At 42.6% G+C, this 25,870-nt stretch overlaps 1 protein-coding gene across 2 annotated transcripts in view; it reads right to left on the bottom strand.

The window, feature by feature from the left end:
* KDM4B (lysine demethylase 4B) overlaps nt 1-25,870 on the bottom strand; it is a 233,457-nt gene that overhangs the window by 76,582 nt on the left and 131,005 nt on the right. The window lies entirely within an intron of this gene.

Genomic DNA, 25,870 nt, shown 5'->3' with positions numbered 1-25,870 from the left:
ATAGGATAAGCCTACGAAAATTAACTGCTACGATGGGACAGGGAGGGTTTGGACTCCCCAACCTAGAACTTTATAACTGGGCAACATCTGGGAAGATTGTGCATGACTAGTTGACGGGCGAGGGATGTTTCACATTCCCACAGTTGGAACGAGAAATGATAGCCCCTTGGTCGCTAGAAATGTTACCCCACCTTACGAGATCACAGGCAGCGAGAATAGTGGGACCCTACCTACCCCTTAGTGAACCCCTAAGATGGTGGCAAAAAGTTTGCAAATGGCTAAAGATAGACAATACCTATTCTAAACATCTTCCCCTAAGGGGAAACCCTAACTTTATAGCAGGTTTCTCTACTAGACCTTTCCAAGTGTGGTACGAGAAAGGCATAAGGACGGTAGGTAAGCCAACTATTAAAACAGGGGGGGAGAGAGACCAAAACATTTCAAGAGCTGCAGAGGGAATATGACTTACCCACTATTCATCATTATGCGTATTTACAGGCTAAACATTACACCAATCAGATACTTAAAGAACCAACATCGCTGTTAGGACACCCAGGACTGGAGTCCACTATCTCACTGTTTAAAAACAGTAGACATTCTATCTCTTTGTTTTACAGAACGTCATTGCAAAATATAGAGAAACACACGATAGATTCAATTGTTTCAAAATGGTCTTCCACATCTGGAGATATTATTACAGCTCACGCTATTATAGACAGTTTTTAGGTAGTGAGAAATGCCACATTAGCCTCAGATCTTAGGGAAGTCAGCACAAAAATGCTTCACCAATGGAAAACAATCCCAAACATATGCCCAAAATGCCGATATCCAGATACAGATATCCTACATTTTGTTATCAGATGCCCACACATTAAGAGATATTGGGCTCAGATAGCATACTGGATCAAGGTCATTACACTACATAGTACACCGCTAGAAGAAGAACACATTTTATTACTTAATTTACACATTACGCCAGCATCGTTAAGAGCATTTATTATTAATGTAATAATTCTGGCGAAGAAGTTAATTCTTAAATACTGGCCCTCAGATGAAATTCCGAAACTGAATGAACTGAAAAATATCCTACTTTTCCAGCTAACAAAAGAAAAATTGGACACCATTGGGGACCCAAACAGAAGAACTGCAAAGTTCATTAAAAAATGGGAGCCTTTTATACTTTCACTAGATCAGGAGACGCAGAGGCAGATCATTCACCCACTGAGAAAACAAAATTTATGCTTACCTGATAAATTCCTTTCTCCTGTAGTGTAGTCAGTCCACGGGTCATCCATTACTTATGGGATTATAACTCCTCCCTAACAGGAAGTGCAAGAGGATCACCCAAGCAGAGCTGCTATATAGCTCCTCCCCTCTACGTCACACCCAGTCATTCGACCGAAACCAAACGAGAAAGGAGAAACTATAGGGTGCAGTGGTGACTGGAGTTTAATTTAAAATTTAGACCTGCCATAAAAACAGGGCGGGCCGTGGACTGACTACACTACAGGAGAAAGGAATTTATCAGGTAAGCATAAATTTTGTTTTCTCCTGTTAAGTGTAGTCAGTCCACGGGTCATCCATTACTTATGGGATACCAATACCAAAGCTAAAAGTACACGGATGACGGGAGGGACAGGCAGGATCTTTACACGGAAGGAACCACTGCCTGAAGAACCTTTCTCCCAAAAAACAGCCTCAGAAGAAGCAAAAGTGTCAAATTTGTAAAATTTGGAAAAAGTATGAAGTGAAGACCAAGTTGCCGCCTTGCAAATCTGTTCAACAGAGGCCTCATTCTTAAAGGCCCAAGTGGAAGCCACAGCTCTCGTAGAATGAGCTGTAATTCTTTCAGGAGGCTGCTGTCCAGCAGTCTCATAGGCTAAACGTATTATGCTACGAAGCCAGAAAGAGAGAGAGGTAGCAGAAGCTTTTTGACCTCTCCTCTGTCCAGAATAAACGAAAAACAGGGAAGAAGTTTGGCGAAATTCTTTAGTTGCCTGCAAATAAAATTTCAGGGCACGGACTACGTCTAGATTGTGTAGAAGTTGTTCCTTCTTTGAAGAAGGGTTAGGACACAATGATGGAACAACAATCTCTTGATTGATATTCCTGTAAGTGACTACCTTAGGTAAGAACCCAGGTTTAGTACGCAGAACTACCTTATCTGAATGAAAAATCAGATAAGGAGAATCACAATGTAAGGCCGATAACTCAGAGACTCTTCGAGCCGAGGAAATAGCCATTAAAAAAAGAACTTTCCAAGATAACAGTTTGATATCAATGGAATGAAGGGGTTCAAACGGAACACCCTGTAAAACGTTAAGAACTAAGTTTAAGCTCCACGGAGGAGCAACAGACTTAAACACAGGTTTAATTCTGGCCAAAGCCTGACAAAAAGCCTGAATGTCTGGAACTTCTGACAGACGTTTGTGTAAAAGGATGGACAGAGCTGAGATCTGTCCCTTTAAAGAACTTGCAGATAAACCCTTTTCCAAACCTTCTTGTAGAAAAGACAATATCCTAGGAATCCTAACCTTACTCCATGAGTAACTCTTGGATTCGCACCAATGTAAGTATTTACGCCATATTTTATGGTAAATTTTCCTGGTAACAGGTTTCCTAGCCTGTATTAAGGTATCAATTACTGACTCCGAAAATCCACGCTTTGATAAAATCAAGCGTTCAATCTCCATGCAGTCAGCCTCAGAGAAATTAGATTTTGATGTTTGAAAGGACCCTGAATTAGAAGGTCCTGTCTCAGTGGCAGAGACCAAGGTGGACAGGATGACATGTCCACTAGATCTGCATACCAGGTCCTGCGTGGCCACGCAGGCACTATCAGAATCACTGATGCTCTCTCCTGTTTGATCCTGGCAATCAATCGAGGAAGCATCGGGAAAGGTGGAAACACATAAGCTGTGTTGAAGGCCCAAGGTGCTGTCAGAGCATCTATCAGAACCGCTCCCGGGTCCCTGGACCTGGAACCGTAACAAGGAAGCTTGGCGTTCTGGCGAGACGCCATGAGATCCAGATCCGGCTTGCCCCAACGTCGAAGTATTTGGGCAAAGACCTCCGGATGAAGTTCCCACTCCCCCGGATGAAAAGTCTGGCGACTTAGAAAGTCCGCCTCCCAGTTCTCCACACCTGGGATGTGGATCGCTGATAGGTGGCAAGAGTGAGACTCTGCCCAGTGAATTATCTTTGAGACTTCCATCATTGCTAGGGAACTCCTTGTCCCTCCCTGATGGTTTATGTAAGCCACAGTCGTGATGTTGTCCGACTGAAACCTGATGAACCTCAGAGTTGCTAACTGAGGCCAAGCTAGAAGGGCATTGAAAACTGCTCTTAATTCCAGAATGTTTATGGGTAAGAGACTCTCCTCCTGAGTCCATGATCCCTGAGTCTTCAGGGAATTCCAGACAGCGCCCCAACCTAGCAGGCTGGCGTCTGTTGTTACAATCGTCCAATCTGGTCTGCAGAGGGGCATCCCCTTGGACAGATGTGGCCGAGAGAGCCACCATAGAAGAGAATTTCTGGTCTCCTGATCCAGATTCAGCATAGGGGACAAATCTGAGTAATCCCCATTCCACTGACTTAGCATGCACAATTGCAGTGGTCTGAGATGTAGGCGTGCAAAAGGTACTATGTCCATTGCCGCTACCATTAAACCGATTACCTCCATGCACTGAGCCACTGACGGGTGTGGAATGGAATGAAGGACACGGCAAGCATTTAGGAGTTTTGTTAACCTGTCCTCCATCAGGTAAATTTTCATTTCTAGCGAATCTATAAGAGTCCCTAAGAAGGGAACTCTTGTGAGTGGCAATAGAGAACTTTTTTCTTCGTTCACCTTCCACCCATGTGACCTTAGAAATGCCAGTACTAACTCTGTATGAGATTTGGCAATTTGGAAACTTGACGCTTGTATCAGAATGTCGTCTAGGTACGGAGCTACCGATATTCCTCGCGGTCTTAGTACCGCCAGAAGAGAACCCAGAACCTTTGTGAAGATTCTTGGAGCAGTAGCTAACCCGAAGGGAAGAGCTACAAATTGGTAATGCTTGTCTAGAAAGGCAAACCTTAGGTACCGATAATGATCCTTGTGAATCGGTATGTGAAGGTAGGCATCCTTTAAATCCACTGTGGTCATGTACTGACCCTTTTGGATCATGGGTAAGATTGTCCGAATAGTTTCCATTTTGAACGATGGAACTCTTAGGAATTTGTTTAGGTTCTTTAAATCCAAGATTGGTCTGAAGGTTCCTTCTTTCTTGGGAACCACAAACAGATTTGAGTAAAACCCTTGTCCGTGTTCCGACCGCGGAACCGGGTGAATCACTCCCATTAGAAAAAGATCTTGTACACAGCGTAGAAACGCCTCTTTCTTTATCTGGTTTGTTGACAACCTTGAAAGATGAAATCTCCCTTTTGGAGGAGAAGCTTTGAAGTCCAGAAGATATCCCTGAGATATGATCTCTAACGCCCAGGGATCCTGGACATCTCTTGCCCAAGCCTGGGCGAAGAGAGAAAGTCTGCCCCCCACTAGATCCGTTTCCGGATTGGGGGCCCTGACTTCATGCTGTCTTAGGGGCAGCAGCAGGTTTTCTGGCCTGCTTGCCCTTGTTCCAGGACTGGTTAGGTTTCCAGCCCTTTCTGTAGCGAGCAACAGTTCCCTCCTGTTTTGGAGCGGAGGAAGTTGATGCTGTTCCTGCCTTGAAGTTACGAAAGGCACGAAAATTAGACTGTCTAGCCCTTGGTTTGGCTCTGTCTTGAGGCAGGGCATGGCCCTTACCTCCAGTAATGTCAGCTATAATTTCTTTCAAACCGGGCCCGAATAATGTCTGCCCCTTGAAAGGTATGTTAAGCAATTTAGATTTAGAAGTCACATCAGCTGACCAGGATTTAAGCCACAGCGCTCTGCGCGCCTGAATGGCGAATCCGGAATTCTTAGCCGTAAGTTTAGTTAAATGTACTACGGCATCAGAAATAAATGAATTAGCTAGCTTAAGGACTCTAAGCTTGTCTGTAATCTCATCCAATGTAGCTGAGCTAATGGTCTCTTCCAGAGACTCAAACCAGAATGCAGCCGCAGCCGTGACAGGCGCAATGCATGCAAGGGGTTGTAATATAAAACCTTGTTGAACAAACATTTTCTTAAGGTAACCCTCTAACTTTTTATCCATTGGATCTGAAAAAGCACAGCTATCCTCCACCGGGATAGTGGTACGCTTAGCTAAAGTAGAAACTGCTCCCTCCACCTTAGGGACCGTCTGCCATAAGTCCTGTGTGGTGGCGTCTATTGGAAACATTTTTCTAAATATAGGAGGGGGTGAGAAGGGCACACCGGGTCTATCCCACTCCTTGTTAACAATTTCTGTAAGCCTTTTAGGTATAGGAAAAACGTCAGTACACGTCGGTGCCGCAAAATATTTATCCAGCCTACATATTTTCTCTGGGATTGCAACCGTGCTACAATCATTCAGAGCCGCTAATACCTCCCCTAGTAACACACGGAGGTTCTCAAGCTTAAATTTAAAATTTGAAATGTCTGAATCCAGTTTATTTGGATCAGAACCGTCACCCACAGAATGAAGCTCTCCGTCTTCATGTTCTGCAAACTGTGACGCAGTATCAGACATGGCCCTAGTATTATCAGCGCACTCTGTTCTCATCCCAGAGTGGTCGCGTTTACCCCTAAGTTCTGGCAATTTAGGTAAAACTTCAGTCATAACATTAGCCATGTCTTGCAAAGTGATTTGTAATGGCCGCCCTGATGTACTTGGCGCCACAATATCACGCACCTCCTGAGCGGGAGATGCAGGTACTGACACGTGAGGAGAGTTAGTCGGCATAACTTCCCCCTCGTTGTCTGGTGAAATTTTCTTTACATGTACAGATTGGTTTTTACTTAAAGTAGCATCAATACAATTAGTACACAAATTTCTATTGGGCTCCACATTGGCTTTTGAACATATAGCACAAAGAGATTCCTCTGTGTCAGACATGTTTAAACAAACTAGCAATTAGACTAGCAAGCTTGGAAAATACTTATCAACCAAATTTTCAAGCAATATAAAAAAACGTTACTGTGCCTTTAAGAAGCACACAAAAAAACTGTCACAGTTGAAATAACAAGGAACCGGATTAGTTATAGCAACAAAATTTTTACAGTAAATGCATTGATTTAGCAAAGGAATGCACCCACTAGCAAATGGATGATTAACCCCTTAATAACAAAACCGGATAACAATTAAAATATATATACGTTTTTGTCACAGTCAAGCACAATCTCACAGGTCTGCTGTGAGTGATTACCTCCCTCAAAACTAGATTTGGAGACCCCTGAGCTCTGTAGAGACGTCCTGGATCATGCAGGGGGAACAAGGAAGACTGTGACTGAATTTCTAGTGCGCAATAAAGCGCCAAAATAGGCCCCTCCCACACATAATACAACAGTGGGGAAGCTCAGTAAACTGATTTTATTCAAAAATAAACGATAGCCATGTGGAAAATAAAGCCCATAAAATTTTTCACCAAGTACCTCAGAGAAAAAAAATCGATTAACATGCCAGTAAACGTTTTAAATATAAATATATGAAATGTTAATAAAAAGCCTGTTGCTAGTCGCTTTCACTGCAGAAAAGGCTATAATTTATATGCATACAGTATTTTCTTAGTGAAGTGCCATTCCCCAGAAATACTTCAGTGCAAACATACATACATATCAGCCTGATACCAGTTGCTACTACTGCATTTAAGGCTGTACTTGCATTACATCGGTATTAGCAGTATTTTCTCAGTCAATTCCCTTCCTTAGAAAATAATATACTGCAACATACCTCTTTGCAGGTGAACCCTGCCCGCTGTCCCCTGTTCTGAAGTTACCTCGCTCCTCAGAATGGCCGAGAACAGCAAATGGATCTTAGTTACGTCCGCTAAGATCATACACAACTCAGGTAGATTCTTCTTCTAATGCTGCCTGAGAAAAAACAACACACTCCGGTGCTGTTTAAAATAACAAACTTTTGATTGAAGAAATAAAAACTAAGTTTAACAACCACAGTCCTCTCACACGTCCTATCTATTAGTTAGGTGCAAGAGAATGACTGGGTGTGACGTAGAGGGGAGGAGCTATATAGCAGCTCTGCTTGGGTGATCCTCTTGCACTTCCTGTTAGGGAGGAGTTATAATCCCATAAGTAATGGATGACCCGTGGACTGACTACACTTAACAGGAGAAACACAATTTATATCCTAGAAAAACAGCTTACAAGACAATGGACTTTTGACTGACATTAGTGCATTATGGAGAAATCCTATTATTCTTAATGATGATACTAACAATAATGATGGCAATAATTGGTTGCTTGACGGAGTTGTATAAGTTAGACTTTATATTGTATTTTATTATGGCTGTATCTTACTCCATCTTATGCTGTATGTTTTATTTTAGGTAAACCTTGTTAAAGGGACAGTCTAGGCCAAAATAAACTTTCATGATTCAGATAGAGCATGTAGTTTTAAACAATTTTCCAATTTACTTTTATCACCAATTTTGCTTTGTTCTCTTGGTATTCTTAGATGAAAGCTTAATCTAGGAGGTTCATATGCTAATTTCTTAGACCTTGAAGGCCACCTCTTTTCAGAATGCATTTGAGCAGTTTTTCACCACTAGAGGGTGTTAGTTCACGTATTTCATATAGATAACACTGTGCTCGTGAACGTGAAGTTATCTGGGAGCAGGAAGTGATTGGCTAAACTGCAAGTCTGTCGAAAGAACTGAAATAAAGGGGCAGTTTGCAGAGGCTTAGATACAAGATAATCACAGAGGTTAAAAGTATATTATTATAACTGTGTTGGTTATGCAAAACTGGGGAATGGGTAATAAAGGTATAATCTATCTTTTAAAACAATAAAAATTCTGGTGCAGTTTTTGTTTAAAGGGACACTGTACCCAAATTTTTTTCTTTCGTGATTCAGATTGAGCATGAAATTTTAAGCAACTTTCTAATTTACTCCTATTATCAAATTTTCTTCATTCTCTTGGTATCTTTATTTGAAATGCAAGAATGTAAGTTTAGATGCCGGCCCATTTTTGGTGAACAACCTGGGTTGTCCTTGCTGATTGGTGGATAAATTCATCCACCAATAAAAAAAGTGCTGTCCAGAGTACTGAAACCAAAAAAAGCTTAGATGCCTTCTTTTTCAAATAAAGATATCAAGAGAACGAAGAAAAATTGATAATAGGAGTAAATTAGAAAGTTGCTTAAAATTGCATGCTCTTTCTGAATTACAAAAGAAAAAATTTGGGTTCAGTGTCCCTTTAATTTTTGTTCTCATAACCTTAACATGGCTGAAAAGAGCAGATAGAAATAGACTCTATGGGCTCCTGCCTTTAAAGACAGGAATAACTGGACTACAAAGATAATTTCAAATCATAAATGCTATAGACATTGAAAGTTATACATTAGAGTGAATGCAAAAGATTTGTATATACCTGTCTGTTCTTGGAAAGCTTTAATAAAGAAAGTTTATAAAAAAAAAAAAATTTAAAGAAAAAATGCTCCCTTTTGAGCCAAGTGTCTCTCAGGATACTGCTGTGCGTGACATGCATCAGCTTTCTCCTCAGATGTCCCAAGCCTTAATTGTTTCTCATACTGTGCCTTCTGTGTCCTCTCATCCACCTGGGGGTGTTTATTTACCTGGGGATTTTGCCGCTCAGATTTCTTCTGCAATAACAGCGACTTTGTCAGCTTTCCCTTTATCGGGTAAGCGTAAGAGAAAATCTAAACATCTGCCTGATAGTAAGGCTTCTAATTCTAGGTCTGCATTAGCCAATTTTTCTCAGATGTCTGGTGAGGAGAATACTTCAGTAGCTTCTGAAGGTGAGATCTCAGACTCTGACACTTTAGCAGAAAAATCTTCAGAAACTGAAGAGGCTAATTTTAGATTTAAGCTTGAACACCTCCGGTTACTATCGAAGGATGTTTTAGCTACTTTAGACGACTCTGAACCTTCGGTTGCTGTCAACCCCACAAAACCTTCAAAATTGGATAGAGTTTATGATTCCCCATCTTCTAAGGTTTTTCCTGTCCCAAGGAAGATGTCTGAAATTATTGCTCAGGAATGGGATAAGTTAGGGGTTCCTTTTTCCCCTTCCCCTGTTTTTAAGAAAATGTTTCCTGTTGCTGACTCTATTCGTGATTCATGGCACACTGTTTCTAGAGTAGAAGGAACTATTTCTACTCTTGCTAAGAGAACTACCATTCCTATAGAGGATAGTTGCTCTTTTAAGGACCCAATGGACAAGAAGCTAGAGCAGAGCTTTCCAAACTTTTCATGTTGGCGACACACTTATTAGACCTACATAATTTCGCGACACAGTAATTCAGTTGTACTGGCAAACAGGAGGTTAAACTAAATTGTTTTAAGAGATACGGACACATACATAAATGGTATAATAACGAAATGTATTTACAAGTAACCGTATGAAAGTGCAAGAATTAAAAAAAAGTTTAACAACACCAATAGCTACTTATTATTTAAATGGGATGCATGAGGTTGATGGGATGAACACAATTTCTGAATATTTGGTGGAATATTAGACACTTGCATTTTCATGAAACACTTTTAAGCTTCCCCTTCCTATCCATATATCAAGAGCAGGAGCAGCAATGCACTACTGGAAACTAGCTGCAAAAAACAACCCTTTGACTTCTGACTTCAGCTCAGCATTTAAGTTGCTGCCCTCAGAGCTCGGTGAGTCCGATTGACTACTGCCTGCGCTGCAAAAACACTGCTGTCGCACTCACTGACTACACGTGCAATCACATGCCAATTAAGGAGACTACACGTGCAGTCAGGAGTCAATGTGCCGCCAAAGCCGCCAATCAGAATAGTTTCAGTTCCCACTGAGCTGCACCAATAGGTTAAGATGATCTGTGACCCCCTAGGTATCAGTCACGTGTCAACCATGTGATATGCGTAGCAGGTAGGCGGAAAGTCAGAAACAAAAAAAAATGTTTTAAAATTAAATTTAAAAAAATTTGTGCTGAAGCAGGGACACACCTACACACTGCTGCCGACACACTAGTGTGTCCCGACACACAGTTTGGAAAGCACTGAGCTAGAGGCTTACCTAAAAAAGATGTACATCCATCAAGGGTTACAGTGGCAACCGACAGTGAGTATTGCTACGGTTGCGGGAGCTGCATCTTATTGGTGCGATGCATTGTCTGATCTTATTACAGAGGAAACTACAGTAGAGGAGATCCAAGATAGGATCAAAGCTCTCAAATTGGCCAATACCTTTATCTGTCATGCCAATATGCAGATAATTTGTCTGGAAGCTAAGATGTCTAGATTCATGGTACTAGCCTGCAGGACTCTGTGGTTAAAATCTTGGTCGGCCGATGTCTCTTCTAAGACCAAGCTTTTGGCTTTACCATACAAGGGAAAGACTCTGTTTGGACCCGGTCTGGCAGAGATCATTTCAGAAATTACAGGTGGAAAGGGATCTTTCCTACCTCAGGACAAGAAGAATGAGCCTAGAGGTTATCAGACTTCTCATTTCCGTTCCTTTCGTAACTTTAAGGGACAAAAGTCCTCTTCTTATTCTTCAAAACCTGACCAACCCAGATCCTCTTGGAAATCCAACCAGCCCTGGAACAAGGGAAAACAAAACAAGAAACTTTCTGCTGACTCTAAATCAGCATGAAGGTTCCGCCCCCGATTCCAGTGTGGATCAGGTGGGGGGCAGGCTTTCCCCTTTTTGTCAAGTCTGGATACGCAATATCCCAGACCCTTGGGCGGTGGACATAGTGTCCCAGGGTTACAGAATGGGATTCAAGTCTTGCCCTCCAAGGGGCAGATTTCTCCTGTCAATATTATCCTCAAATCAAATTAAGGAGGACTTCTTAAACTGTGTAAACGACCTATACTCTCTGGGAGTTATTGTTCCTCTCTAACAGAACAGGGTCTAGGATTCTATTCAAATCTGTTCTAGACCTCAAGTGTTTCAACAAATTCCGCAGGGTTCCGTCCTTCAAGATGGAAACTATTATATTCATTCCATTCTTACTTTGGTACAGGAAGGTCAGTTTATGACCACCATAGACCTGAAGGACGCATACCTTCATGTTCCCATTTTTAGGGAACAATATCAGTATCTGAGGTTTGCCTTTCGGGACAAGCACTTCCAATATGTTGCACTTCCATTTGGTCTGGCCACGGCTCCCAGAATATTTACAAAGGTTCTGGGGGCGCTATTGGCTGTGATCAGATCCCAGGGAATTGATGTGGTGCCTTATCTAGACAACAACTTGGTTCAGGCGTCATCTTTTCAACTAGCCCAATCTCATACAGACTACAGAGATGTTGTTGTATTTTCTTTGTTCCCATGGGTGGAAGGTGAATTTGGAAAAAAGTTATCTTGTTCAATCTACCAAAGTGCGTTTCCTAGGGACTATAATAGATTCTGTGTCAATGAAGATTTTCCTGACGGAAGTCAGAAAGACCAAAACTCTTGCTTCCTACCTTTCTCTCCAGTTTGCCTTTCGTCCATCTGTGGCTCAATGCATGGAGGTGATTGGTCTAATGCTGGCATCCATGGACATCATTCCTTTTGCTCGGTTCCATCTACGATCCCTGCAACTTTGTATGCTCCGTTAATGGAATAGTGATCATTCAGATTTATCACAGAGGATACATCTGGACCCTCTAACAAGAGACTCTCTCTCATGGTGGGTGTCACAGGAACATCTGTCTCAGGGCAGTTGCTTTCTGAGACCTTCATGGGAAATTGTGACTATGGAGGCCAGCCAGTCGGGCTGGGGAGCTGTTTGGGGTCCTCTAAAGGCTCAGGGCCTGTGGTCTCGGGAAGAGTCCTCTCTTCCCATAAACATTTTGGATTTGAGAGCTATCTTCAATGCCCTATTAGAATGGCCTCAACTGTCGTTGGTCCGGTGTATAAGATTCCAAACAGACAACATCACCTCCGTGGCTTACATCAACCACCAGGGAGGCACTCTGAGTTCCTTAGCCATGAAGGAGGTGACTTGCATTCTGCAGTGGGCGGAAGCCCACGATTGTCTTCTATCTGCCATCCACATTCCAGGAGTGGACAACTGGGAGGCAGATTTTTCTAAGCAGACAGACCTTTCTTCCTGGGGAGTGGGCTCTGCATCCGTAAGTGTTCTCTCAGATATCCCTCAAGTGGGGGGTTCCAGAGTTGGATCTGATGGCGTCACGCCAAAAAGTCAAGGTTCCAAAGTACGGTTTAAGGTCAAGAGATCCTCAGACCGTTCTGATAGATGCTCTAGTGGTTCCTTAGACGTTTTCTCTGGCTTATCTGTTTCCTCCATTTGCTCTCCTTCCACGAGTCATTGCTTGCATCAAACAAGAGAGATCGGTGATACTAATAGCTCCTGCATGGCCTCACAGGATCTGGTACACGGATCTAGTAAGGATGTCATCTCTACCTCTTTGGAGGTTACCTCAGAGGAAAGACCTTCTACTTCAGGGTCCCTTCCTCCATCCAAACCTAGATTCTCTGAAGCTAACTGCTTGGAGATTGAACGTCTAGTTCTGTCTAAACGTGTTTTTTCTGAAGCAGTCATTGAAACTATGATTCATGCTCGAAACCCAGTTACTTGCAAGATTTACCATAAGATATGGCGTAAATATCTTTATTTGTGTAAATCTAAGGGGTTCTCCTGGATTTTGCCTTTACTTCAGGATGGCCTGGAAAAGGGTTTATCGGTCAGTACCCTAAAGGGTCAGATTTCTGCGTTATCTATCCTTTTGCACTAAAGTCAGGCAGACCTACCAGATGTCCAAGCCTTTGTACAGGCCCTGGTAAGAATCAGGCCCTAAGGTGGTACTGGATTGAAACATTAATCAGAAACTTGTTGTTCCTTCTTTTTGTCCTAATCCTTCTTATCAGAAGGAACGTCTCTTGCATAACTTGGATGTCGTGTGGGCTCTAAAATTCTACTTGCAAGCTACTAAAGATTTTCGGCTATCTTCTGCCCTGTTTGTTGTTTTCTCTGGAAAAACGTAAGGGTCAGACAGCCACTTCTACTACTCTTTCCCTCTGGTTAAGAAGTATGATTCGCTTTGCTTATGAGACGACTGGACAGCAGACTCCTGAGAGAATTACGTCTCATTCTGCTAGGGCTGTCTCCTCTTCTTGGGCTTTCAAAAATGGAGCTTCTGTGGATCAGATTTGCAAGGCGGCAACATGGTCCTCTCTTCATACTTTTTCAAAATTCTACAAATTTGATACTTTTGCTTCGGGCGAGGCTTCTTTTGGGAGAAAAGCTCTTCAAGCGGTTTTGCCTTCTGTTTAGTTCCTCCTGCCTTTTTTTCTCCCTCCCTGTTCATTCTGTGTCCTCTAGCTTGGGTATTGGTTCCCACTAGTAATTGGAATGATGTTATGGATTCTCCATGTCATAGGAAAGAAAACAAAATTTATGCTTACCTGATAAATTTCTTACTTTCCGGACATGGAGAGTCCACGACCCCACCCTCAGGCATCTTTTCACCCTTGTGTTTTTCTTCCTTTCCATTTCCTTTCGGCTGAATGACTGGGGGTTATGGGTAAGGCAGTTACATTTAACAGCTTTGCTGGGTGCTCTTTGCCTCCTCCTGCTGGCCAGGAGTTGAATATCCCACTAGTAATTGGAATGATGTTGTGGACTCTCCATGTCCAGAAATAAATGCATTTATCAGGTAACCATAAAAACATTTTTTATAGACAGTTGGACAGAAACCCAAAGCCTAAAATCCCAGTTTTTCCAGCAATGTACAATTCTTGAAAAAAAAATTACTAAAAAAATGGGAAGATGAAACCTTGGTGAATACTACTTAGAGATACGAGCAAAGACATGGAAAGTATGGGAAACTAAATTTATGCTTACCTGATAAATTAATTTCTTCTATGGTAAGACGAGTCCACGGATTCATCCTTTACTTGTGGGATATTATCCTCCTGCTAACAGGAAGTGGCAAAGAGCACCACAGCAGAGCTGTCTATAATAGCTCCTCCCTTAGCTCCACCCCCCATTCATTCGACTGAAGGTACAGGAAGAAAAAGGAGAAACTACAAGGTGCAGAGGTGACTGAAGTTTAAATCAAAAAAATATAATCTGTCTTAAAATGACAGGGCGGGCCGTGGACTCGTCTTACCATAGAAGAAATTAATTTATCAGGTAAGCATAAATTTACTTTTCTTCTATAAGGTAAGAAGAGTCCACGGATTCATCCTTTACTTGTGGGATACAATACCAAAGCTACAGGACACGGATAAATGGGAGGGACAAGACAGATGGTTAAACAGAAGGCACCACTGCTTGAAGAACTTTTCTCCCAAAAATAGCCTTGAAGAAGCAAAAGTATCAAATTTGTAAAATTTGGAAAAGGTATGAAGCGAAGACCAAGTCGCAGCCTTACAAATCTGTTCAACAGAAGCATAATTTTTAAAAGCCCATGTGGAAGCCACCGCTCTAGTAGAGTGAGCTGTAATTCTTTCAGGAGGCTGCTGTCCAGCAGTCTCGTATGCCAAACGGATGATGCTTTTCAGCCAAAAGGCAAGAGAGTTAGCCGTAGCTTTTTGACCTCTACGTTTTCCAGAATAGACAACAAACAAAGAAGATGTTTGACAGAAATCTTTGGTCGCTTGCAAGTAAAACTTCAAAGCACGAACCACGTCCAAGTTGTGCAACAGACGCTCCTTCTTAGAGGAAGGATTAGGACACAGAGAAGGAACAATAATTTCCTGATTGATATTCCTATTAGTAACAACCTTAGGAAGGAATCCAGGTTTGGTACGCAAAACCACCTTATCAGCATGGAAAACAAGATAAGGCAAGTCGCATTGCAATGCAGATAGTTGAGAAACTCTTCGAGCCAAAGAGATAGCAACTAAAAACAGAACTTTCCAAGATAGAAGCTTAATATCTATGGAATGCATAGGTTCAAACGGAACCACTTGAAGAACTTTAAGAACTAAATTCAAACTCCATGGCGGAGCAACAGGTTTAAAAACAGGCTTGATTCTAACTAAAGCCTGACAGAACGACTGAACGTCTGGAACATCTGCCAGACGTTTGTGCAGTAGAATTGATAAAGCAGATATCTGTCCCTTTAAGGAACGAGCTGATAGCCCCTTCTCCAATCCTTCTTGGAGAAAGGACAAAATCCTAGGAATCCTGACCTTACTCCATGAGTAGCCTTTGGATTCGCACCAATAAGGATATTTACGCCATATCTTATGATAAATGTTCCTAGTGACAGGCTTTCGAGCCTGAATCAAGGTATCTATGACCGACTCCGAGAAACCCCGCTTAGATAAGATCAAGCGTTCAATCTCCAAGCAGTCAGCCGCAGAGAAACTAGATTTGGATGCTGGAATGGACCTTGAATCAGAAAGTCCTGTCTCAGTGGCAGAGTCCATGGTGGAAGAGACCACCAGGTCTGCATACCAAGTCCTGCGTGGCCACGCAGGTGCTATCAAAATCACTGAAGCTCTCTCCTGTTTGATGCTGGCAATCAAACGAGGAAGGAGAGGAAATGGTGGAAACACATAAGCCAGGTTGAACGACTATGGTACTGCTAGAGCATCTATCAGTACTGCCTGAGGATCCCTTGACCTGGACCCGTAACAAGGAAGTTTGGCATTTTGACGAGACGCCATCAGATCCAATTCTGGTGTGCCCCATTGCCGAATCAATTGTGCAAACACCTCCGGATGGAGTTCCCACTCCCCCGGATGAAAAGTCTGACGACTTAGAAAATACGCTTCCCAGTTCTCCACTCCTGGGATATAGATTGCTGATAAATGGCAAGAGTGAGTCTCTGCCCATCAAATTATTTTGGTAACCTCTATCATCGCTAGAGAACTCTTTGTTCCCCCCTGATGATTGATATATGCTACAGTCGTGATATTGTCCGACTGGAATCTTATGAATCTGGCCGACGCCAGCTGAGGCCACGCCTGAAGCGCGTTGAATATCGCTCTCAGTTCTAGAATATTTATCGGAAGGAGAACCTCCTCCTGAGTCCACAAACCCTGTGCTTTCAGGGAATTCCAGACTGCACCACAGCCCAATAGGCTGGCGTCCTTCGTCACTATGACCCACGCTGGCCTGCGGAAACACATTCCCTTGGACAGATGATCCTGTGACAACCACCAAAGAAGAGAGTCTCTGGTCTCTTGGTCCAGATTTATCTGAGGAGATAAATCTGCATAATCCCCATTCCACTGTTTGAGCATGCATAGTTGCAGTGGTCTGAGATGCAAGCTAGCAAACGGAACTATGTCCATTGCCGCTACCATTAAGCCGATTACCTCCATACACTGAGCCACTGACGGCCGAGTAATGGAATGAAGAGCTCGGCAGATGGATAAAAATCTTTGATTTCCTTGACTCCGTCACAAAAATTTTCATGTAGTTAAGATTGCCCCACAAGGAATTTTAACATTTAACCCTTTGATGTGCAAACCGGATTGAAATTAGGCCTAAATCCGGGGAAAAAAAAAACCTCAGCACCTTGCCACAGCCCTGCTGTGGCCCTACCTGCCCTCAGGGATAGTAAATATGGGGTAAAAGCTTCGATTTGGCCCAAAACATTCACCATGGCCCTTAGGAGTTAGAGCTTGCTGAGAGAAAATAACTGCGCATCTGAGGCGCGAAAATAGGCCCCGCCCATCTCACTCGATGTCTCTACAGCCTCAAAGAACCGCACCAGGGCGGTTTTCAACTAGCCATGTGGGTTCTGAGACCCAAAAAAAATAAGCCAAGTGTACCCTCAATAAAGTTGCCCAAAACGTTAAACAGCACTCCCAGTTCATAAAACGTTTGCCCACAAACATTTACAATTCAGTGTCAACCATTTTTGTAATTAGCCCCTTTTGCAAGCTTAGTAATGCCCTTCTTATAGCTCTTAGGATTACTGCTTACCCTTACCCTCATGGGGATACTGTCAGCCTTTCTGAAATACACAGTCTCTCCAGAAAAATATGACTGAACATACCTCACTGCTGCATAGCATGAAAACGTTCCTCACACTGAAGTTTCCTGTACTCGTCAGCCTCTGTGGGAACAGCACTGGACCTTAGTTACAAATGCTAAGATCATCATCCTCTAGGCAGAAGTCTTCATCCATCTACTGCCTGAGAGTAAATAGTACACACCAGTACCATTTAAAATAACAAACTCTTGCTTGAAGAAATTAAAAACTAATATTTTATCACCTCTTTCACTTTACCCTTCCTAGTACTTAAGAGTAGGCAAAGAGAATGACTGGGGGGGTGGAGCTAAGGGAGAAGCTATATAGACAGCTCTGCTGTGGTGCTCTTTGCCACTTCCTGTTAGCAGGAGGATAATATCCCACAAGTAAAGGATGAATCCGTGGATTCGTCTTACCTTATAGAAGAAAGCATAATTTATTTTCTCTTTATTTTGGCTTATCCTTTTAGCACTGACCAATCAAGAGGGTGCAAAAATCCTACAGTAACTGTGCTGAAAATCTCTGTGTAAAATATCCTTCACGAATGAATTTTAAGCCCCAATAGCAAAAAAAAAACTTTGTTGCTTTATAAGTTTGCTATATCTTGCCTCTAGTCCTTGGTCCACTCAGTATATGTATAGGCACAGATCATCTAAGGTAAGTATTTTTTAACTCCATTCCTCAAGACACAACAACGAGCCAGGTTTCCATGATATATTAACTATAACAGAGGTGAAATAATCAGCTGATCAGTAACCATGGTTACTAACCTACTTTCACCCATTAACTGATTATTTCGCCTGTGCTCTAGTTCATGTATCATGAAAATCAGGCCGGTTAGTGTGCCTTGAGGACTGGAATTGAAAAACACTGATCTTAGATGTAAAGCAGCTTCCTTTTCAATGGCTTTTTATCAGCAACATTTTTTGGAAGAAAGATATCTTGAGAGACATGAAACTGGGAGACCATCCTGCATTAAAATTCATGCACTGCGCAGAGACCCAGTTTATCAATTTGATGAAATAGGAACAATGGATGGGCTGCACAGCTTTTCTTTTCTTTTAGCGCTAGTAATAACCAAAAGAAAAATTGTCTCCAACACAAGATTTAAAGTGAAAGTAAAGTCAGGGGTTGCACTCTTTATATATCGAAATTACATGCAAAAACAGAATTTATGTTTACCTGATAAATTACTTTCTCCAACGGTGTGTCCGGTCCACGGCGTCATCCTTACTTGTGGGATATTCTCTTCCCCAACAGGAAATGGCAAAGAGCCCAGCAAAGCTGGTCACATGATCCCTCCTAGGCTCCGCCTACCCCAGTCATTCGACCGACGTTAAGGAGGAATATTTGCATAGGAGAAACCATATGGTACCGTGGTGACTGTAGTTAAAGAAAATAAATTATCAGACCTGATTAAAAAAACCAGGGCGGGCCGTGGACCGGACACACCGTTGGAGAAAGTAATTTATCAGGTAAACATAAATTCTGTTTTCTCCAACATAGGTGTGTCCGGTCCACGGCGTCATCCTTACTTGTGGGAACCAATACCAAAGCTTTAGGACACGGATGAAGGGAGGGAGCAAATCAGGTCACCTAAATGGAAGGCACCACGGCTTGCAAAACCTTTCTCCCAAAAATAGCCTCAGAAGAAGCAAAAGTATCAAACTTGTAAAATTTGGTAAAAGTGTGCAGTGAAGACCAAGTCGCTGCCCTACATATCTGATCAACAGAATCCTCGTTCTTGAAGGCCCATGTGGAAGCCACAGCCCTAGTGGAATGAGCCGTGATTCTTTCGGGAGGCTGCCGTCCGGCAGTCTCGTAAGCCAATCTGATGATGCTTTTAATCCAAAAAGAGAGAGAGGTAGAAGTTGCTTTTTGACCTCTCCTTTTACCAGAATAAACAACAAACAAGGAAGATGTTTGTCTAAAATCCTTTGTAGCATCTAAATAGAATTTTAGAGCGAGAACAACATCCAAATTGTGCAACAAACGTTCCTTCTTTGAAACTGGTTTCGGACACAGAGAAGGTACGATAATCTCCTGGTTAATGTTTTTGTTAGAAACAACTTTTGGAAGAAAACCAGGTTTAGTACGTAAAACCACCTTATCTGCATGGAACACCAGATAAGGAGGAGAACACTGCAGAGCAGATAATTCTGAAACTCTTCTAGCAGAAGAAATTGCAACTAAAAACAAAACTTTCCAAGATAATAACTTAATATCAACGGAATGCAAGGGTTCAAACGGAACCCCCTGAAGAACTGAAAGAACTAAATTGAGACTCCAAGGAGGAGTCAAAGGTTTGTAAACAGGCTTAATTCTAACCAGAGCCTGAACAAAGGCTTGAACATCTGGCACAGCGGCCAGCTTTTTGTGAAGTAACACAGACAAGGCAGAAATCTGTCCCTTCAGGGAACTTGCAGATAATCCTTTTTCCAATCCTTCTTGAAGGAAGGATAGAATCCTAGGAATCTTAACCTTGTCCCAAGGGAATCCTTTAGATTCACACCAACAGATATATTTTTTCCAAATTTTGTGGTAAATCTTTCTAGTTACAGGCTTTCTGGCCTGAACAAGAGTATCGATAACAGAATCTGAGAATCCTCGCTTCGATAAGATCAAGCGTTCAATCTCCAAGCAGTCAGCTGGAGTGAAACCAGATTCGGATGTTCGAACGGACCCTGAACAAGAAGGTCTCGTCTCAAAGGTAGCTTCCAAGGAGGAGCCGATGACATATTCACCAGATCTGCGTACCAAGTCCTGCGTGGCCACGCAGGAGCTATCAAGATCACCGACGCCCTCTCCTGATTGATCCTGGCTACCAGCCTGGGGATGAGAGGAAACGGCGGGAACACATAAGCTAGTTTGAAGGTCCAAGGTGCTACTAGTGCATCCACTAGAGCCGCCTTGGGATCCCTGGATCTGGACCCGTAGCAAGGAACTTTGAAGTTCTGACGAGAGGCCATCAGATCCATGTCTGGAATGCCCCACCGCTGAGTGACTTGGGCAAAGATTTCCGGATGGAGTTCCCACTCCCCCGGATGCAATGTCTGACGACTCAGAAAATCCGCTTCCCAATTTTCCACTCCTGGGATGTGGATAGCAGACAGGTGGCAGGAGTGAGACTCCGCCCATAGAATGATTTTGGTCACTTCTTCCATCGCCAGGGAACTCCTTGTACCCCCCTGATGGTTGATGTACGCAACAGTTGTCATGTTGTCTGATTGAAACCGTATGAACTTGGCCCTCGCTAGCTGAGGCCAAGCCTTGAGAGCATTGAATATCGCTCTCAGTTCCAGAATATTTATCGGTAGAAGAGATTCTTCCCGAGACCAAAGACCCTGAGCTTTCAGGGATCCCCAGACCGCGCCCCAGCCCATCAGACTGGCGTCGGTCGTGACAATGACCCACTCTGGTCTGCGGAATGTCATCCCTCGTGACAGGTTGTCCAGGGACAGCCACCAACGGAGTGAGTCTCTGGTCCTCTGATTTACTTGTATCTTCGGAGACAAGTCTGTATAGTCCCCATTCCACTGACTGAGCATGCACAGTTGTAATGGTCTTAGATGAATGCGTGCAAAAGGAACTATGTCCATTGCCGCTACCATCAACCCGATCACTTCCATGCACTGAGCTATGGAAGGAAGAGGAACGGAATGGAGTATCCGACAAGAGTCTAGAAGTTTTGTTTTTCTGGCCTCTGTCAGAAAAATCCTCATTTCTAAGGAGTCTATTATTGTTCCCAAGAAGGGAACCCTTGTTGACGGAGATAGAGAACTCTTTTCCACGTTCACTTTCCATCCGTGAGATCTGAGAAAGGCCAGGACAATGTCCGTGTGAGCCTTTGCTTGAGGAAGGGACGACGCTTGAATCAGAATGTCGTCCAAGTAAGGTACTACAGCAATGCCCCTTGGTCTTAGCACAGCTAGAAGGGACCCTAGTACCTTTGTGAAAATCCTTGGAGCAGTGGCTAATCCGAAAGGAAGCGCCACGAACTGGTAATGTTTGTCCAGGAATGCGAACCTCAGGAACCGATGATGTTCCTTGTGGATAGGAATATGTAGATACGCATCCTTTAAATCCACCGTGGTCATGAATTGACCTTCCTGGATGGAAGGAAGAATAGTTCGAATGGTTTCCATCTTGAACGATGGAACCTTGAGAAACTTGTTTAAGATCTTGAGATCTAAGATTGGTCTGAACGTTCCCTCTTTTTTGGGAACTATAAACAGATTGGAGTAGAACCCCATCCCTTGTTCTCTTAATGGAACGGGATGAATCACTCCCATTTTTAACAGGTCTTCTACACAATGTAAGAATGCCTGTCTTTTTATGTGGTCTGAAGACAACTGAGACCTGTGGAACCTCCCCCTTGGGGGAAGTCCCTTGAATTCCAGAAGATAACCTTGGGAGACTATTTCTAGCGCCCAAGGATCCAGAACATCTCTTGCCCAAGCCTGAGCGAAGAGAGAGAGTCTGCCCCCCACCAGATCCGGTCCCGGATCGGGGGCCAACATTTCATGCTGTCTTGGTAGCAGTGGCAGGTTTCTTGGCCTGCTTTCCCTTGTTCCAGCCTTGCATTGGTCTCCAAGCTGGCTTGGCTTGAGAAGTATTACCCTCTTGCTTAGAGGACGTAGCACTTTGGGCTGGTCCGTTTCTACGAAAGGGACGAAAATTAGGTTTATTTTTTGCCTTGAAAGGCCGATCCTGAGGAAGGGCGTGGCCCTTACCCCCAGTGATATCCGAGATAATCTCATTCAAGTCAGGGCCAAACAGCGTTTTCCCCTTGAAAGGAATGTTAAGTAGCTTGTTCTTGGAAGACGCATCAGCCGACCAAGATTTCAACCAAAGCGCTCTGCGCGCCACAATAGCAAACCCAGAATTCTTAGCCGCTAACCTAGCCAATTGCAAAGTGGCGTCTAGGGTGAAAGAATTAGCCAATTTGAGAGCATTGATTCTGTCCTTAATCTCCTCATAAGGAGGAGAATCACTGTCGACCGCCTTTATCAGCTCATCGAACCAGAAACATGCGGCTGTAGCGACAGGGACAATGCATGAAATTGGTTGTAGAAGGTAACCCTGCTGAACAAACATCTTTTTAAGCAAACCTTCTAATTTTTTATCCATAGGATCTTTGAAAGCACAACTATCCTCTATGGGTATAGTGGTGCGTTTGTTTAAAGTGGAAACCGCTCCCTCGACCTTGGGGACTGTCTGCCATAAGTCCTTTCTGGGGTCGACCATAGGAAACAATTTTTTAAATATGGGGGGAGGGACGAAAGGAATACCGGGCCTTTCCCATTCTTTATTAACAATGTCCGCCACCCGCTTGGGTATAGGAAAAGCTTCTGGGAGCCCCGGCACCTCTAGGAACTTGTCCATTTTACATAGTTTCTCTGGGATGACCAACTTGTCACAATCATCCAGAGTGGATAATACCTCCTTAAGCAGAATGCGGAGATGTTCCAACTTAAATTTAAATGCAATCACATCAGGTTCAGCTTGTTGAGAAATGTTCCCTGAATCAGTAATTTCTCCCTCAGACAAAACCTCCCTGGCCCCATCAGACTGAGTTAGGGGCCCTTCAGAAATATTAATATCAGCGTCGTCATGCTCTTCAGTATCTAAAACAGAGCAGTCGCGCTTACGCTGATAAGTGTTCATTTTGGCTAAAATGTTTTTGACAGAATTATCCATTACAGCCGTTAATTGTTGCATAGTAAGGAGTATTGGCGCGCTAGATGTACTAGGGGCCTCCTGAGTGGGCAAGACTCGTGTAGACGAAGGAGGGAATGATGCAGTACCATGCTTACTCCCCTCACTTGAGGAATCATCTTGGGCATCATTGTCATTGTCACATAAATCACATTTATTTAAATGAATAGGAATTCTGGCTTCCCCACATTCAGAACACAGTCTATCTGGTAGTTCAGACATGTTAAACAGGCATAAACTTGATAACAAGTACAAAAAACGTTTTAAAATAAAACCGTTACTGTCACTTTAAATTTTAAACTGAACACACTTTATTACTGCAAATGCGAAAAAACATGAAGGAATTGTTCAAAATTTACCAAATTTTCACCACAGTGTCTTAAAGCCTTAAAAGTATTGCACACCAAATTTGGAAGCTTTAACCCTTAAAATAACGGAACCGGAGCCGTTTTGAACTTTAACCCCTTTACAGTCCCTGGTATCTGCTTTGCTGAGACCCAACCAAGCCCCAAGGGGAATACGATACCAAATGACGCCTTCAGAAAGTCTTTTCTAAGTATCAGAGCTCCTCTCACATGCGACTGCATGCCATGCCTCTCAAAAACAAGTGCGCAACACCGGCGCGAAAATGAGGCTCTGCCTATGCTTTGGGAAAGCCCCTAAAGAATAAGGTGTCTAAAACAGTGCCTGCCGATATTATTATATCAAAATACCCAGATAAAATGATTCCTCAAGGCTAAATATGTGTTAATAATCAATCGATTTAGCCCAAAAAAAGTCTACAGTCTTAATAAGCCCTTTTTGAAGCCCTTATTTACAATCGTAATAAACATGGCTTACCGGATCCCAGAGGGAAAATGACAGCTTCCAGCATTACATCGTCTTGTTAGAATGTGTCATACCTCAAGCAGCAAGAGACTGCTCACTGTTCCCCCAACTGAAGTTAATTGCTCTCAACAGTCCTGTGTGGAACAGCCATGGATTTTAGTGACGGTTGCTAAAATCATTTTCCTCATACAAACAGAAATCTTCATCTCTTTTCTGTTTCTGAGTAAATAGTACATACCAGCACTATTTCAAAATAACAAACTCTTGATTGAATAATAAAAACTACAGTTAAACACTAAAAAACTCTAAGCCATCTCCGTGGAGATGTTGCCTGTACAACGGCAAAGAGAATGACTGGGGTAGGCGGAGCCTAGGAGGGATCATGTGACCAGCTTTGCTGGGCTCTTTGCCATTTCCTGTTGGGGAAGAGAATATCCCACAAGTAAGGATGACGCCGTGGACCGGACACACCTATGTTGGAGAAATAAAGTTAACTATCATTCATGAATTTTTAAACATCTGTTTCTAAATACCTTTTTTCCCTTTCGCATTGTGTGCAAACCGCTAATCGTTCCTCCACCCATGTTAAAAAAATTTTTTTATTTTGCTGTGACAAATCTATCGGTATCTAACAGATTGGCTCCCCCATTGGCGTCTCCAGCATCAAGAACAACGCCCACGGCTTCTAATTTGCATGCGGCTACCTCCGAACTCATTCTGTTTCTTAAAGCGCGTTCATGCTAGCCAGTAATTGTACTCGTGCAAATGCACCGATATTTAAACCGATACCTCCAGATCTTACCGATACGCCATCTTGTGGCGTTTTTTTCATTTTAAGCTGGTTTGGAGACTTAACTAAAAGTTGTTCACTTCTGTTTTGCCAATAAAAAATGTTGGTATTTGTATTATTGTTTGTCTGAGAGCAGTGCTCCAAAAGCTGCTACTATACAGCTGGAAGCCTACCTAGGAGAGATCATTGTACCTCATTCAGATAAACCCCTGAAGTACTGGGCAGTTAATAAACAGATTTAATGGCCCAAAAATATATTTCTGCCCCATGCAGTAGTGTGGAAAGTGAGACTGTTCAGCTTAGCATCAAACGTCCATACTGATAAAAGAAACAGACTTATAGCTGAATATGCAGAGATGCTTCTGTTCCTTAAAAAGAACTTGCCACTAACTTTTGAAAAATGTATTCTAATTGTTAGATTGCCTGTTATACTGCTAGTTCTCATCTTGCACAATCATGCTCAAAACATACTGTACTCTGAGGAACATCCTTGGCTTATATAATTGCAGGAAGAGTTCACATTTCCAACTCCATAGACTTTAATGGAGTTGGACATGTAATGTGAGCATTGGTAAAGCTTACCAGTCAATGTAATCTATCCCATACTGTTGTTCCCCATGATTAAACAGTGCACTGTTATATTTTTAACTGTATTGCACTTTTGGTTGGTTGTGATTTTATTGTAAAATTTTTACATATAAACATTTTCTGTGAAATTTCTTAGAGTTTTTACACTTTGTGACAACAAGCAAATAAAACTGTTTTATTATTCCATAATGTGTTTAGAGTTACAGTTCTTCATAATTATAAAGAAGCTATCTTAAATCATTAGTCTGTATTGATATTGAGCTTGAGAAACTGTCACATGACATTAAAAAAAAGGTACTTTTACTCTGTCTTAAAAAAATGGTATCGGTGCAACCCTAATAAAGATAACAAGAGAACGAAGAAAACTGATAATAGGAGTAAATTAGAAAGTTGCTTAAAACTGCATGCTCTATCTGAATCATGAAAGAAAAACTTTGGGTTTAGTATCCTTTTAAGTCATCAGTTATTAAAAATAAAGGGTGCTAAACTCACCCTGACTGTGCCGCTGCAGCTTGCTAACTCCAGCAGCTCCAGCCACCCATGGCACAGTGCTTTCCTTCAATGAGGTGACGTTTGCTATTGGGTTAGAGGTGCAAATGTCACCTCGTTGGTAGAAGAGCGCTGTGCTGCGGGCTGGTGGCCGGAGCCGCTGAGGTTAGAAAGCTGCAGCGGTACAGTCAGGGTGAGTTTAGTATTCTTTTTTAAATAACGGATAACTTAAACTGCACCTTATTTTTAGTGATGCTAAATCCTAGCATTTGTTAAGCTCTTGGATTTACAATCACTTTAATGTTACATAATTTTGCACTATAGTTTATAGTGCATATTTGCACGCGGCCGTGATGCGCTGTTGAAGAAACCAGAAGAGCAGAAGAGGCTGGCGAGGAAGGTAAGGTAAGCACAGGTTTGGGGGGTTACATTTTTTGTAAACACGTTT

Source organism: Bombina bombina, chromosome 2, assembly GCF_027579735.1.
Source record: "Bombina bombina isolate aBomBom1 chromosome 2, aBomBom1.pri, whole genome shotgun sequence".
Classification (NCBI taxonomy): domain Eukaryota; kingdom Metazoa; phylum Chordata; class Amphibia; order Anura; family Bombinatoridae; genus Bombina; species Bombina bombina.
Note: the sequence above shows the minus strand (reverse complement) of the source record. Positions and strands in the feature narration are given on the sequence as shown.